Source organism: Symphalangus syndactylus, chromosome 23, assembly GCF_028878055.3.
Source record: "Symphalangus syndactylus isolate Jambi chromosome 23, NHGRI_mSymSyn1-v2.1_pri, whole genome shotgun sequence".
Taxonomy (NCBI): domain Eukaryota; kingdom Metazoa; phylum Chordata; class Mammalia; order Primates; family Hylobatidae; genus Symphalangus; species Symphalangus syndactylus.
In genome coordinates, this window is record NC_072445.2 from 22,105,919 (window position 1) to 22,118,703 (window position 12,785).

Here is a 12,785-nt window from a genome sequence, read left to right on the forward strand (position 1 = left end):
CCAAGTGGTCTGTTTTGACAGGGTGCTGATTGGTGTGTTCACACACCTTGAGCTAGATACAGCGTGCCGATTGGTGTGTTTACAATCCGTGAGCTAGACATAAAGGTTCCCCACATCTCCACCAGAGCAGCTAGATACAGAGCGTCGATTGGTGCACTCGAGCTAGACACAGGGTGCTGATTGGCGTGTTTACAATGTGTGAGCTAGACATAAAGTTTCCCCACATCTCCACCAGACTCAGGAGCCCAGCTGGCTTCACTCAGTGGATCCTGCACCGGGGCTGCAGGTGGAGCTGCCTGCCAGTCCCTTGCTGTGCGCTCGCACTCCTCAGCCCTTGAGTGGTCGATGGGACTGGGCGCTGTGGAGCAGGGGGCGGTGCTCGTCGGGGAGGCTCAGGCGACACAGGAGCTCATGGAGGGGTGGGAAGCTCAGGCATGTGGGCTGCAGGTCCGGAGCCCTGCCCCGCAGGAAGGCAGCCAAGGCCCTGCGAGAAATCCAGTGCAGCGCCAGTGGGCTGGCACTGCTGGGGGACCCAGTATACCCTCCGCAGCCACGGGCCCGGGTGCTAAGTCCCTTATTGCCCGAGGCCGACAGGGCCGGCCAGGTGCTCCGAGTAAAGGGCCCGCCAGGTGCTCCGAGTAAAGGGCCCGCCAGGTGCTCCGAGTAAAGGGCCCGCCGAGCCCACGCCCACCCGGAACTCCAGCCGGCCCGCAAGCGCCGCGCGCAGCCCAGGTTCCCGCTCGCGCCTCTCCCTCCACACCTCCCCGCAAGCTGAGGGAGCCGGCTCCCGCCTTGGCCAGCCCAGCAAGGGGCCCCACAGTGCAGTGGTGGGCTGAAGGGCTCCCCAAGTGCCGCCAAAGTCGGAGCCCAGGCAGAGGAGGCACCGAGAGCGAGTGAGGGCTGTGAAGACTGCCAGAACGCTGTCACCTCTCAGTGGCAGGAAGGAGAAGTGCCAAGCAGAAAGAGGAAAAGCCCCATATGAAACCATCAGATTTTATGAGAACAGCATGGAGGTAACCACCCTCATGATTCAATTACCTCTCACCAGATCCCTCCCACGACTCCTGGGGATAATAGGAACTATAATTCAAGGTAAAGTTTGGGTGGGGACACAGCCAAACCATATCACAGGTCAATTTTGGTTAGCGAACAGTTGTTTAAGAGCAACTCAAGCCAGAGCTCATATCTGACCAAGATGGCAAACACCAGAAAGCCAGTGGGGAAAAACAGTTCTATAAAAACCTCCATGACTAGATGAATTGAATGTATAAAGGAAGATGGAAATGCAATAGACAGATTTCTCAGCAGGCAGGGAAGAGTAACAGCCGGACCAAAGTTTATATAAATATAAATCTTTAAATAAAACTTACCAGAAGTTTGGTGGGCTAAATAATTGCCCAACAAATATGTCCATGTTCTAATCCTCAGCACTAGTGAATATATTGCCTTAAATGGCAAAAGGAACTTTGTAGATGTAATTAAATTAGTGATCTTGAGATGGAGAGATTATTCTGAATCATTTTGGTGGGTCTAATGTATTCACAGGTGTCCTTATAAGAGGAAGGAGATAGAATTAGATTCACCAAACATATATGGTGGCAGAACAGAGGTTGGACTAAAGCCATTTGAAGATGGACTAAATGGCCACCAGATGAGGAAGGCCAGCAGCCTCTAGAAGCCGCAAAAGGCAAGAAAATGAATTTTCTCCTAAAGCCAACCCCTAGTACCCAATTTTTACCAGCACTGTTTACTCTGTGTTGGGTATTGAGCTATGTACTTTTCCTATGTTATCTCATTTATCCCTCATTACAATTATATGAGGGCTTTCAGCATTCCCTTAAGCCCAAGCATCATAGTTTTTGATCTGGGACTTATTTCTCTAGAGGCTCTGCTGTGGATCTTCTCTAGCAATGTCTTTCCTCTTGTCAAGGGGACGTGTCCATGTGGATCTCCACCAATTTCTAGGCCATGTTCTGTGTCCTCGTATAAGAACTATGGTATTCCCTTTTCAAATGTCCTCCAGCGACTTCCCAGGAGAACACAAGCTCTATTCCCAAAGGCACATCACAACTTCTGAAAATAAAATCCAAAGGGAGGCAGGCCAGGGTTGGCATGGGACCCCACCCCGGGTAAGAAAACCAGATGTTTCCTGTTTTGTTGCTCTGTCATCCTCAACATATGGCTTCCACCTCATAGTACAAGGACCACTTAAGCTCCAGCCATCTTATTCTTCTTTCAGTCAGAAAGAAGGAAAAAAGGCAGGAGAAGGCACATCATTTCCCTTTTACTTCACTTACTGAAAGTAGAACACGAAGCTCCTTATAGGGAGAGGAGTGGGAGATCCTGCTAAAGGTGCAGGTGTTTTGTACTGTCAGGCTGGCATATTCGTTGCAATTACTAATATAGTTTAATTCTGACATTTTCATTTTGTGCTGTTCTATTTGTCTTGTTTTACTCCTCTCTCCTCAGTGTGTGTGTGTGTGTGTGTGTGTGTGTGTGTGTGTGTGTGTATTTCCCTTACCTGTCTTTTAAAATATTGCTTGAGTTTATTATTATATTTTTCTTTCTACTTTATTTGAAAGTTTCTATTCTTTTAGTAGTTACTATCAGTATTCCAGTGACTATTTAATACAGTCAACATCTTTGTAGATGACTCGAGTTAAATAAAGATCTAGGATGGCTTTAACTCAATTCGCTTTCGTCTCTGAGGCTGGAAAAAACAGAAATGGACAAGTGGAAAACTAGAGCTAGAAGCTCTGAAAGCAGGCTTAAGCAATGGGAATGACATTCAGGAGCCTGGGTCCTTGGGACTTTGCATGCAATTATTGTCTGTTATTTTAACAGCATTGTTACAAGCTCAAACTAATTATTATTATTGTTTTATATAATTAATTTGTTTTTAGATGTATATGATTATTTTCTTTGCTCACCAGTCTCACTTCCATTTGAGATCTTCTTTCTGGCATCTTTTTTTTTCTCCTTTTGGGTCATTTAGAATTTCTATTAATGAGAGTACGTTTTTGGTTATCTGAAGATGTTTTACTGCTATTTTCTCTCTGGATGCTAAAGATGTATTTTACTCTCTGCTTGCTATGATCTAAATATTACTTCTATGTAGTTTTTTTTTTGAGATGGAGTCTTGCACTGTCACTTGGGCTGGAGTGCAGTGGTGTGATCTTGGCTCACTGCAACATCCACCTCCCAGGTTCAAGTAATTTTCCTGCCTCAGCCTCCTGAGTAGCTGGGATTACAGGCACCTGCCATCACGCCTGGCTAATTTTTTGTATTTTTAGTAGAGATAGGGTTTCAGTGTGTTGGCCAGGCTGATCTCGAACTCCTGACGTCGTGATCCACCAGCCTCAGCCACCCAAAGTGCTGGGATTACAGGTGTGAGACATACCGGGATGTTTGGTTAGTCTGTGTATAAACCAGAGCATGTAAGAAAACAATGTGAACAGAATAAAGAGGTCCTATGAAGTTTGGAACAGGGTACTTTATTATTATCCAAATAGGAGATCTATTTATGAGTAAAAACAGCACTATTAAAATTATACTGTGACAACATGCATAAACTGGAACAGACTAAAGTGGAGTCAGCAAACTTTGTAAAGAGCTGCAGAGTAAATATTTCTGGGAATTTAGGAATTTTAGAGGGCAAGAGAAAGTGTAATGATGATTAAGCAAACAGTCTCATAGAGCAAAGCTGAGTCAAGAACTAGAGGATAAACAAGTTGAATGATAAGAGTATCTTGAACTTAGTTTTGTAAGTTCAATTTTGAACACCCAAGCCACTATTGCCAAAATTTTTTCGTCTTGTCTTCCATCATTCACATTTATAATCTCACTTGTCTTGATACGAGAACCCACTCTTGTTTTATTCCCATGAGGCTCAATGTGCAGTATCCTTGAATAATTAAAAGGCAACACTGGTGTCTTCTGGTGATTTATTTTATTAAAATCATTAGCCTACTATAGGGCAGAAAGGTCAAAATACTTAAGAGTTATATCAAGATCCCCTATAATGTTGGTGCTAGGGCACAGGGTTAACAACTGACCTATGAAGTAGGTCCAGAGAAAGACAATCTTGATCTTCCAAAGCTGTTCACTATACAAATATTCTTGAAAAGATAGCCAAAATGGCAATCATGAAGCTTACATTAAAGTTAAGGAAAGAAAATAATAAGAAACAGAGGGTGCATTAGGAGGGTTGATGTACTTCCAAGGATACTCTGGCAAATAATAATCACATGGGTCCTTTGAAGCTAAGCATCTCACTGTGCCTTTGAGGCCAAGTATCCCAGTGTCATAGCTTTTCTGAGTAGTTATGCTTTTTCTAAGGATAAAAAGGTGAGATAGGCAGAAGCATTCATTTCTGAAATGGGCCTGGATTTTACAAGTTTACTTAGCATGTTTAGCCTAAATGCCATAGAGAGCACTCAGTCTAGGAGTAGTTGCAGCTATGTACCTAGGAAGGGTTAATTTTATTCTGTCCAAAGAATACTGGGTCTTCAACATGCCACAGTTCTTGCACTGCTAATTATGCCATGTTCTGTGGATGGCTTTTGCACTTTGAATGGTTCTCTTGCTACACCAGCATCTGCTGAGTTTCCTAAATATAACTCTTGATGACTCCTTAACTTTTAGTTTCCTATGAGTTCTACAGTGAGCCTCTTTTGCAGTTTTTCTGCCTCTTCTAAACATCTAAGGTGTAATAGTAACGTAGTCATTATATGTCTTTGGAATTTCTTATTGGAATCGCACACGTTGGCTTTGTGTATTATTCTAAACTCTTTAGTTGAATTATAACTACATATCTGCATAATATCTTAACTTCAGATATGAAAAAGAGTAGATGTTGATTTTTTCTTTTTGGAAAATTCAAAATATTAATTCATCCATTAATCAATGTGATCACCAAATAGTTATTAAGTGATTATTAAGTACTAACATGTACAAATGCATTCCAGTTAATTTTCTCTTAATTTCCTATCACTAATAGGAAAACATCGTTTTTGCTTAGGATTTCTCAACTTGCTGCTCAAATAGTGTCCATCTCTCATGGAATTTCCCCATTATAATCTTTCCTAACATTGGTTGATTTATCAATGAAATAAGAAATTATTATTCCGTTTTATCAACAGCATACTTAAGTGACTTACCAATGTTATGATGAAGCTTGGATTCAACAGAGATGCTCTATGTAAGCTTTGTGTTTCTTTTTATCCATAGGAACAATGGTTTCCACTAGAGGATAGTTATTAACACCTCGAGGATAACTACTGCTTGTGATGGCACTACCAAGATAGTAAGTTGCCCTTAAATATTCATGGTGACTCATTTAACAAGACAATGGACTATATATTATTCTCTGTTTATTACAACTTGTCTTTTTTGATCTTTCTATACAAATATTGAGTAAAATTATGTTAACAATTATAATTATAAAAATACCACTTATGTCTATATCTTAGTAAAGTTTTCAGACGTTTTTATTTATTAAAATATTAGTGTATTTTCTGACCTACTATGTGCCAGTGATGTTTGAGATGCTAGGGATATAGTATTGGAGAAACAGGTAACATTCTTTGCTCCTGTGTGGCTTGTAGTCTACTATCAAAAGAGATGAGCTGAATACCACAGCTAAGTACCACAGCTAGGAAGTGTTTAACTAGAATTCAAAACTAGGTTTGCTTGACCTAAAGTCCAAATTCTTTCTCTTTGCCTTGAAGCCTTGACTCAATTATTAATCTTTTCTACAAAAAAAAGTTTTAAACATAGGCTTATTTCACAAATGGTAATAACACTGTGAAAGAGGTTCTAAGATGTCAGCCGGTATTGTTGAAAGAGTAAACTAGCCACTTAGGCGCATCTAAGAGTCAAAACATTTCTGTTCTTATTAGGTTAGAATATAGACAAACTCTAATCCCTGCGAATCACTCCATTTTAGATTATTATGCAATTTCCTAAAAATTGTACAATATTGGGTAGATCTAGGGTTTCTATACCACAAATACGTTCTCCTTGATTTGAGAACCTTTTGGTAAAGCTATTCTCTAAAGACTAACCTCAGGATGGATTACAATCCTAGTTCAAGAGAACAAAGTATAAATCCTAAGAGATATACCTATATGCGCCTCTGAATTCCATAGTGGACATGATCAGAAGGATACCAGAAAGATAATAAGGGTTATCAGAGTTCTTAATTTTTTCCTCCATATCCATAAGAAAATGCACTGGCCATTTTATGTATTACCACCTGTGGTAGGCAGAATAATCTCTCAAACATGTTCATACTCTAACTTCTGAAACCCATGAACATAGACAACGTGACTTTGCAAATGTAATGAAAATTATGGAGCTAGACTATATGGATAGCCCTAATCTAACCATGTTGAGTCCTTTAAAGCAGAGAACTGTGATTACAGAAATATAGCAGAAAGGCAAGAGGGATGTGGGATAAGGGAAATCATAGAGATTCTAACCCTGAGAAGTTTCGATGATCTACCGTTGGCTCTAAGGCGTAAGAGCTCACGTGCAAAGATGGAAGACACACCTCTAGGAAATGAGGGTGGTCTCTACCTGACAACCACAAGTAAATGCATGCCTCAGCCCTAAACCTACAAGGAAATAAATTATAACAAAAATCTGAGTGAACTTGGAAGTGGATTCTTCCCCAGAGCCTCCAGAAAGGAATGCAATACTGTTAACACTATAATTTTAGCTGAGTGAGAACTGCAGTGAATTTCCAACCTACAGAACTGTGAGATAATAAATGGGTGTTATTGTAAGGTGTTATTTATTAATGTAGTGGTGAAAATCTAATTCACTACTTCTGGTAATATTTCATGGCCTCTTGTCTAGTCTGTTATTTTGACTTATACATTCTATCTTATCAAATTTCACTGAAAATACTTGGCTTAAGACTTGTTTTTCATCCTTGGCCTCACCCCTTTTTGATTGAAGTCTCAGTTCTTACTATTTCTTTCATTCTCATGGCTCCTTTTGGCTTTGGATATTTTCCACAGTTCTTTCTTTGTTCTAAAAAAGTAGTTCATATCAGGCTCACTCTACCCACATGCTTAGATCATGCTCCAGGATATAAGCTAATTTTTCCTTTCCTTTCATAGAAATTTTTCTTCCTATTTTCAGAAACTGTCTTTCTGTATTGCATATCAAGATCACCATACCTCTGTGAGACAGATGCACAAAACTTCCCCTTCCCCACTTCTCCATCTGATTATTTAGACTGTTTGCTTTCAATGGGTTCATACCATTGTATATTTATTTTCATAGTTAGCCACCTCTACTTAGGGCCCATAGTACTAAATAAGTGCACTTGTAAAAAGGCAAGCAAAGTGGCCTTATAAAAGCAAAAGATGAAAATATAAGAGAGCTAGAAGACATCTAAACTTTTAAAACAATTTATTTTTATCTTTACATGTATTTTGGTAATTGAAACTTTTGGAGTTAATGCTCCAGATTAACTAGAAAATGATGAAAATATTTTCATGAGGCTGTAGTGGCTACAGGGAAGGTTTCTGGGGCAAGCAAGTCTTTAGGCTTGCAAACACCAGTATACTAATTGGCAAATGACCTGGATTCTATTTTATCTGGAGAGTTGAAATAACAGTGGATTTGGAGTTCAAAGAATATGAGAAATTGCAGATTTGGAGGTCTTGGCATAAAATAATGACAATTTTATGATGCAAGTGGTCTCCAAAGATCACCTAAAGAATCTTCTGCCTCCAGGGACACGCATGATAACTTATAAATTTGAATGTCTTTGAATTAGATTTAGATGCCAGAAAATACCCAAATAACAGTAGTTTAAGTTATATATAAATTTCTTCCTTGTATAAAAGAAGTCCATATTCAGATAGATTGGAACTGATATGGTGGTTCATGATTACCAGATACTCATGAAATTTACTTCTGACTTACTCTCCATTATCCTAAGACTGTAACTTCTACCCCAAATATCACCTCATGGTTTAAAAAACCACTGGAGCTCCAGTGATGTATCTGCATTTAAGGTCAACAGGAAGGATGTGGAAGCGGGGAGCAGAAAATGACATTCTTCCCAAGTCGATTTCTTCTGAAAATTCTTTACTGAGGTTCTTTAAAATGCTTGGTTTAGGCCGGGCATGGTGGCTCACGCCTGTAATCCCAACATTTTGGGAGGCCGAGGCAGGTGGATCACGAGGTTCGAGACCAGCCCGGCCAAATGGTGAAACCCCGTCTCTACTAAAAATACAAAAAATTATCTGGGCATGGTGGTGCACACCTATAGTCCCAGCTACTCAGGAGGCTGAGGTATAAGAACTGCTTGAACCCGGGAGGTGGAGGTTGCAGTGAGCTGAGACCGTGCTACTGTACTGCAGCCTGGGTGACCGAGTGAGACTCCGTCTCAAAAAACAAAACAAAACAAAACAAAAACTTGGTTTAGTATCATTAGCCAGATGTTATTTGACCAAACATGGTTAAAAGGGAGGAAGGGAAATTAATGATTTTAGCTAAGTAAAATAAATCCTAAGTAAAACCGGTGTTCTGTTTTAAGAAAGAAGGAGAGAATAGATATTTTCTCTGTATTTTAAATAACAATTTCTGCTTTGTTCAAATTTAAAGATTTCTACAAAAGAGAACCTTTATCCATCTTTGTAGTATATGTAGCTTAGAATACAATTATTGCTTGTTTTCAGAATTTTCTGCAATGCTGTATAAATTAAGCTCATTAAGAGTATATGCAAGAGGTAAAAAAAAATGTGAACTGCAGTAGGCTTTATAGGTTTTCACTTTTCGACTGAAGACATGCCACTGAATTTTCTAGAGAGCGTATCCTTTCTTCACTTGAAGCCCATTTGGATTTGCCTGGTTGCAACTCCCCCTTATCTCCCAGAGAAGACTTAGTTGGCCTAAGCTAATCACCCATACAATGGCTATGGTGATTCTTACAGGGATAAGCACACAGCCCAATCCTATTCAAGGAGAGTTAGACCCAAGATTTTGCCTGAGTCTTAGAAACTAAGAAACTTACTTTCTCTTGATACCACACACTAACCTGGAAGACTGCATCTCTGGATGCAGCTGGCAATAATCCTGAGACCTCAAGGGAAAAGGCTGTCTGAGAATAGAGTCAATTTATAGACAGATATTTTAACAGGCAGAGAGAAAGTGAGGTCAGATCTTTAGAGACCCTGTATGAATTCCAAAGAAATCATTTCACTTAAGAAAATGTGTGTCAGGTTTTCTGTCCATTTACAGCCAAAACAGTCTTTATCATCATAGAAAAAAAGTGTATTTGATTGGCTGTTATATATTGGCCACCAGGCATTTCATGTTTACATATTTTCTTTTAATAGTGCCCAATAATTAGTCTCCACAAAAAATGGATAATAAAAACTATATCCTTCGGCCACTCAAAGAAATTTTCCTTGCATTTTCCAAAAGGAAGAAAAGTTTGCTGGATTACAACATTATAGCATTCCTCATTTCTTTTTATCTTTCTTCATATCACCTCTGATTTCTACTATTTGTTCAAAAATTTGTAAAGTTACTTCGGTATGTATGTATAGCTAAAACATAGATAACTAGGGCTAGCTGAGCTTAATAAGTGGTTCTTATTCCATCCAGTTTTATCCTCTCTTTAATTATTCCCCACCATAAACTTAACCACATTTTGTTTATCCTAGTAATTGGCAATTTTGCCACAGACTGCAAAAGACACATATGATTAAACATCTTCACAAATGTTTAGTTCCTGTTAATGTCACAAGGTAGTATTTGGCAGCGTTAGTAGGCATGAAGTATTATTTTTTAAATCTTTGACTGCCTTGCGTGTTGTCTTGTACCAAATCTATAAAGCTATGATTTTTCATTTTTGCAGCCCTTGGGGTAGCAAGTTTATTGCATCAATTCAGAGAAAAAGAGGAGTGACATTTGGATTTCTGAAACAGACGTTTGAAGCTTATAGCACACACAATAGTTTTTAGAGAAAAACATTTGAATTTAAAAGCTTGTCTTTATTATGCATCAAAGATCAAGGTCTTACTCTCTACACAGAAGGGATATACAGAAAGTTTATTGAGTAAGAAAACAGAGAGAAGGATATAAAAGAATCAAAAGAGTTAGATGTTGGACACACTGCTGTGGGCCTCCTCTTGCTTAAGTTCCTAGCACAAAATAAGAGAGACCAACTTCTCAAGTAGGTTAGGGATATAAGCACAGAGGACACGTGCCTTGTATCTGGGTGTCTGAGAATATAGCAAGATTCTAAAATGATTTCCACACCATAGAAGGAAGATACATAGGAGGAAGAGGTATTTTTAATTAGAGGCCTTGAACCAGCCCCCCACCAAGTTTGCTCTCTACTTGAGATAGAAGTAGCTGCATTTTTCTAAGCTCTTAGAAAAAATCAGCAATAGAAAAGAGAGAGGGGGGGGACCTGCCCCCTTGTAATTTAATATCCCACAAGAAAAAGAAATTTTGACTAAAATTCAGTCAAATGAAAGTTTTAAATTCTCATGCTTCTGACTGGTTTTCTGTGGAAATCCTGTTATTCTGGGTTGAGGATGCGTCTTCTAGGGTAATTTGTATTTGCTCCTACCTGGGGCCCAGCTGGAATACTCATCTTAGATAACTCTCAAATGTAAACCCTCATGAGACCAGGCCTGTGGCTGTAATTTCCCAGGGGAGCTCCTCCTGCTTTTGTTCCTCTGGTTCAGACTGAAACAGAAAGTCTGGGTGAGCAAACAGATTTTCCTCACCACCTTTTTCTGGTGTTAAGTGATGTTTTTTCTGGTCTATTCTTGAATTGAGGTTATAGAATTTCACAAGTTCCAATTTTATTTCAGGGCTATAGCTCCAAATCTCCCTGCGTACAAGCCCAAGATCTTGTATTCCATGAGGCACTTAACACTCAAGGCTGTATTTTTACCAAGATTGGAAATATCCTAGCAGCTGCTGTCCTGGCTTTAATATACAGTTGCAACCCTGATTTACTGCTTCCTATTTAGGTTGAATCTTGGGGATTTCTCTTACTTTCCAGTGAATTCAGTACATTTAAAAAGATGCCAGTTATATTCTGTCTCAATATTGTGTAGCAGAAGTTTCATCAGGATATCTGGTTTATCATAGATTGTGTTTATCAAAACCCATTCACTCATGTTATCTCATTTGGGATCAGAGCTTATATACCTTTGTTACAGATGAGGCAACAGGTGAAATGGAGAGTGCTTATTCTGTGAGACCTGTATACTCCTTGTTACGGAAGCAGGACTCAACACCTCTTCATTCTCTCTGATATATCAAGAACATCTCTTTCCCACCCACCTGTTAAAACACCCAGTGCTTCCAGACTCATGCTTTTCTTGCCCCCTGGCATGGTACCCTATTGACCTCCTGCTCACTCACTCGCATTCTTTAAAGACTGTGGCACCTACTTACAGACCCCTCTTCTACCACACATGTTACCATCATCCTGGTTCAATTTAGTGAGTGTCCCATTTAACTCTCAGGCCTTATATTTATTCGATATTTTTATTTTTTATTATGTGCCCTGTCTCAAACGTTTAGTCCAGGGCAGCATGCAAATGTTGCATTTACTTGTGTTTTTATTTGTATAGATTTAAGGGGTACAAGGGCCATTTTATTACATAGATACATTTTCCTGTGATGTATTATTCTCAGTAACTTCAGTCTTGATTATTTTTTTGGACCACACAGCTATACAGAAAACATTTAATCTGAAATAATAAATTCAGCCACTTAACCTTTGGACTACAACCTCCTGATCGTATACCCACTGAGTATTTGGAGTTTTTAGAGTTTTTGGATAACTCTAAATATCCATTTCCTGAACTCTCTTCTTCTTAACATTCTGCCCTATCTTGACCTTATTTCCTTCTGTGTATTGCTTAGACTCTGTGGGTCTTCATTTAAATTCTTTTGTTATTATCAACTTTAGCAAGTTGTTTCATTTTCTTTTGTACCCAAACAGGAAAGCCCCAAACATGAACAAATCCAACTATATGCCTGTATGAAATGTCAAAGGTTAAAATCAGCTAAAGGAAATCCACAGCTTCATAGATTACTTCTAACATAGTCTAGATATTCTGTTGTCATCTGGTTTTTCAGCTTTGTTCAGCACACTTTTACTTTTTGTCTAGTTATGTATGTCTGCAGTGTTCTAAATATTTATTCTTTCTCCTAACTTTCAGTTAAATCAACACCATTTTTTTGTTCTCTTTTTACAAATAAATTTTGTCGATACGTAGTAGGTGTATATATTTATAGGGTGCATGAGATGTTTTGGTACAAGCATGCAATGTGAAGTAAACATATCATGGGGAATGGGGTATCTGTCCTCTCAAGCATTTGTCCTCTGAGTTACAAACAATCCAATTACACTATTTAAGTGATTTTAAAATGTGCAATTAATTCATTATTGACTATAGTCACCCTATTGTGCTGCCAAATAGTAGGTTTTATTTATTCTATTTTTTTTGTATCTATTAACTATCCCCACCTCCACCCAGACCCCCACTACCTTTCCTAGCCTCTAGTAATTATCTTTCTACTCTCTATATCCATGAGTTCAATTGTTTTGATATTTAGATTGGACAAATAAGTGAGACATGTGATATTTGTCTTTCTGTGCCTGGTTTATTTTACTTAACATAATGATCTCCAGTTTCGTCCATGTGGTTGCAAATGAATGGATCTCGTTCTTTTTTTCATGGCTGAATAGTACTGCATCATGTATATGTACAACACTTTTTTTAATCCAT

General features: G+C 38.9%; 1 long non-coding RNA gene across 1 annotated transcript in view; it reads left to right on the plus strand.

Annotated features, from left to right (window-relative positions):
• Positions 1-768: 768 nt before the first annotated feature.
• Positions 769-12,785, plus strand: part of LOC129473445 (uncharacterized) — a 225,452-nt gene continuing 213,435 nt past the window's right edge. The window contains exons 1-2 of the long non-coding RNA XR_010119135.1: positions 769-1,013; positions 5,230-5,305. This is a non-coding gene — a long non-coding RNA (uncharacterized lncRNA). The remainder of the gene's footprint in view (positions 1,014-5,229; positions 5,306-12,785) is intronic.